The sequence below is a fragment of the Macaca thibetana genome, chromosome 14 (assembly GCF_024542745.1).
Source record: "Macaca thibetana thibetana isolate TM-01 chromosome 14, ASM2454274v1, whole genome shotgun sequence".
Taxonomy (NCBI): domain Eukaryota; kingdom Metazoa; phylum Chordata; class Mammalia; order Primates; family Cercopithecidae; genus Macaca; species Macaca thibetana.
Window position 1 is genome coordinate 21,131,584 of NC_065591.1, and position 3,679 is coordinate 21,135,262.

At 55.2% G+C, this 3,679-nt stretch overlaps 1 long non-coding RNA gene across 1 annotated transcript; it reads right to left on the reverse strand.

Moving 5' to 3' along the window:
* Positions 1–2,441: 2,441 nt before the first annotated feature.
* On the reverse strand, positions 2,442–3,378 carry LOC126936258 (uncharacterized). Its single transcript, XR_007719414.1, has 4 exons — positions 3,255–3,378; positions 3,089–3,164; positions 2,792–2,942; positions 2,442–2,459 (listed from the first exon to the last, which is right to left on the reverse strand). It is a non-coding gene; the product is annotated as an uncharacterized LOC126936258 (long non-coding RNA).
* Between the last annotated feature and the right edge of the window lie 301 nt (positions 3,379–3,679).

The window sequence follows — 3,679 nt, forward strand, 5'->3', positions numbered from 1 at the left end:
CCTGCCATTTACTGATTACATGCCGGGTGCTGGGTTGAGTGTTATAAGTCTCTGTGCAACCCTGTGAGACAGGTGCAGTTATCTCTATTTTATAGAGGGTAAAACCGAGGCTCAGAGAGGTTAAGTGACCTGCCCAAGTTCACACAGCTAGGAAGTAGTGTTCAATCCCAGGTCTTTCTCATTCTGGAGCCCATGTTCTCAACTTTCAGAATATAAAGGAAAGCAGGAATCAGCAAACATTTTCTGTAAAAGGCCAGAGCGTAGAGATTCAGCTTTGTAATTCCTCGGATCTCAGTGGCAGCTACTCCACTCTGCGGCAGGAAAGCAGCCATAGGCAACATGTAATTGAGCGGACCTGGCTGTGCTCCAATAAAGCTTTATTTACAGGAATGGGCAGTGGGTGGGAGCTGCTGGCCCCTGGAGTAAAGCACACTCGCATGCTTGTTCACACGCTATTATCTCCGCCTATACCACCAAGACCAAGATCAAGGACACAGATAACTCTAGGTTGTCTGGCAGACCTGCCCAACGTGCCCACAGCTGCTGGCTCCCATCCCTCACCCTCTCTAGCCCCTGTCCCGCGGCACTGAAGATGCCCCTCTCCCTTTACATTGCACGGGTATGTGGGTATGTGGGTCTCTAAAGTGCTCAGACCCAGCCCCTGGGGCAGACCACAGATCTGCCTGTCTTTCTGCTGGGGCCCCTTCACCAGAAGAGCCAGGCTGTCCTCAGGCCACAGATAGGTCTCTCAGCCTCCTGGGAGTAACCCCACGCTCTGTCCCCAGCACATCCCAAACCTGGAGGGCCCAAATTCTGAGACAAGTCAACCCAAAGAGGCAGAAACCCAAGAAAACAGTAAACCCCTCCAAAGCCTTAGTCACTGCCTATGTAGCAGGACAAGCCGCAGACAAAACTCCTCAGACACCTAGTTATAGAAGGAAGGGATTTATTCGGCTGGGAACATCGGCAAGATTCCTGTCTCAAGTGCCAAGCTCCCCGAGTGGGCAATTCCTGTCCCTTTTAAGGGCTCACAACTCTAAGGGGGTGCGTGTGAGAGGGTCGTGACTGATTGAGCCAGCAGGGGGTACGTGACTGGGGGCTTCATGCATTGGTAATTAGATTGGAACAAAACAAGATAAGGATTTTCACAGTGCATTTCTATACAATGTCTGTAATCTATAGATAACAGAACCGATTAGATCAGGGGTCGATCTTTAACTACCAGACCCAGGGTGTGGCGCCAGCCTGTCTGCCTGCCTGTGGATTTCATTTCTGCCTTTTAGTTTTTACTTCTTCTTTCTTTGGAGGCAGAAATTGGGCATAAGACAATATGAGGGATGGTCTCCTCCCTTACCTGCAGGAGAGTCCGTGGCGGCTTGCTGGGTCATCACCATCTCAGAGGTAGAAGGCTGAGCTGCGGAACCATCTCAGAGGTAGAAGGCTGAGCTGCGGAACCATCTCAGAGGTAGAAGGCTGAGCTGCGGAACCTGGCTGCCTCCCTGATCTGTGCCCTGGGTGGCACCTGCTGGGGGCTGATGGCCAAGAAGCTGCAGCATAGCCCGTGTGCTGTGGGAAGCCTGGAGCCTTTCACCATCACGGTCACTTGAAACCAAGCACCAGGTAGCGGGTGGTCGGGTCTGGGGAGCACCAATGAGCCTGCTTTTTTTGGGGCTTGTGCCTCCCTCCCAGAAGGCAGAGCAGGCATGGGATCTGGCAGCCAGGGCACTCGGCCTTCAGGTGCTGAATCTCACGCTGAGGAGGACCACAGCTCCCCCCACCTTGTATCAACAGAGCACCCTGTAACCTGCCCATTGGCACTAATGCCAACCCAGTTCTGCTGTTTTCCAGACCCCGTCAGCACAGGAGCCAGACAGAAACACCTGTCCCATCTGCCAGCCTCCCTCCCTCACGCCTCTCCTCACCCCTTTGAAGAACCCTTGCCTAAAGGGCACAGAGCAGACACGGCGTGGGCAGAGGTTGGGAGTTGAAGTGGCCAGGACCACTGGGCCCCAGCGGGCAGACTCCAACCTAAGTTTGTGTGGGGGTGAAGTGTGTGTGTCCTGCCCATCTGTGTGTACAGGTGAGTGTGAGCACATGTGCCTGTGCGTGGGTGTATACACCAGTACATTGTGTGTGGACATCAGCTGGGCGTGTCAACTGCCTTATGTCTGTGTGAGGACGTGTGTCACATATAGGGTAGATGGGGGTGATGCCCGGTATCTGTGTGTTGTGGGCTGCATGTAGGGAAAGGTGCCCAGCATCTGTGTGTTGTGAGGTACACATGGGGAGAGGTGCATGGTGCAGTGTGCACATGTCCCTGTGTGTGTCTGGATACAGAGGGACACATAGTTGTCCCTGTGTGCGTCTGGGTACGCAGGAACACCTGGCTGTGCTTGTGTGTGTCTGGGCATGCAGGGACACCTGGCTGTGCTTGTGTATGTCTGGGTGTGTAGGGACACCTCGCTGTGCCTGTATGTGTGGATATGAGGAATACCCATCAGTGCCTGTGTGCGTCTGGGTACGCAGGACACCTGGCTGTGCTTGTGTGTGTCTGGGCTGCAGGGTGCTGTGTGTGTGTCTGGGTGTGAGGAACACCTCGCTGTGCCTGTCTGTGTGAATCTGGGTGTGTAGGGGAACACCTCGCTGTGCTGTGTGTGTCTGGGTGTGCAGGGACACCTCGCTGTGCCTGTGTGTATGTCTGGGTGTGCAGGGACACCTCGCTGTGCCTGTATGTGTCTGGATATGAGGAATACCCATCAGTGCCTGTGTGTGTCTGGGTGTGCAGGGACACCTCGCTGTGCCTGTGTGTGTCTGGGTGTGCAGGGACACCTCGCTGTGCCTGTGTGTGTCTGGGTGTGTAGGGACACCTCGCTGTGCCTGTGTGTGTCTGGGTGTGAGGAACACCCACCTATGCCTGTGTGTGTCTGGGTATTCAGGGACACCTCGCTGTGCCCTGTGTAGGGACACCTGCTGCCTGTGTGTGTCTGTGTGTGTCTGGGTGTGCAGGGACACCTCGCTGTGCCTGTGTGTGTCTGGGTGTGTAGGAACACCTCGCTGTGCCTGTGTGTGTCTGGGTGTGCAGGGACACCTCGCTGTGCCTGTGTGTGTCTGGGTGTGTAGGGACACCTCGCTGTGCCTGTGTGTGTCTGGGTGTGCAGGGACACCTCGCTGTGCCTGTGTGTGTCTGGGTGTGAGGGAACACCCACTATGCCCTGGGTGTCGCTGTGCCTGTGTGTGTCTGGGTGTGCAGGGACCTCGCTGTGCCTGTGTGTGTCTGGGTGTGTAGGGACACCTCGCTGTGCCTGTGTGTGTCTGGGTGTGCAGGGACACCTCGCTGTGCCTGTGTGTGTCTGGGTGTGCAGGGACACCTCGCTGTGCCTGTGTGTGTCTGGGTGTGCAGGGACACTTCACTGTGCCTGTGTGTGTCTGGGTGTGAGGAACACCCACCTATGCCTGTGTGTGTCTGTGTCTGTGTGATGTCCACCCCTGTGTTCGCCCTGTCAAGGGAAAGTTTGAGCAAGTAGAAGCTATGGCTTTAAAATGATCGGATTCTAACTCATGACCCATGAGTCCGTCATAACCTGAGGACTTCTCGACTCATTTATAAAGACCACAGGGGATACCCATTCAACCACTGGGAGAAGAGGGACAGCAGGATCCCACCAGCCTGCTAGGAGGA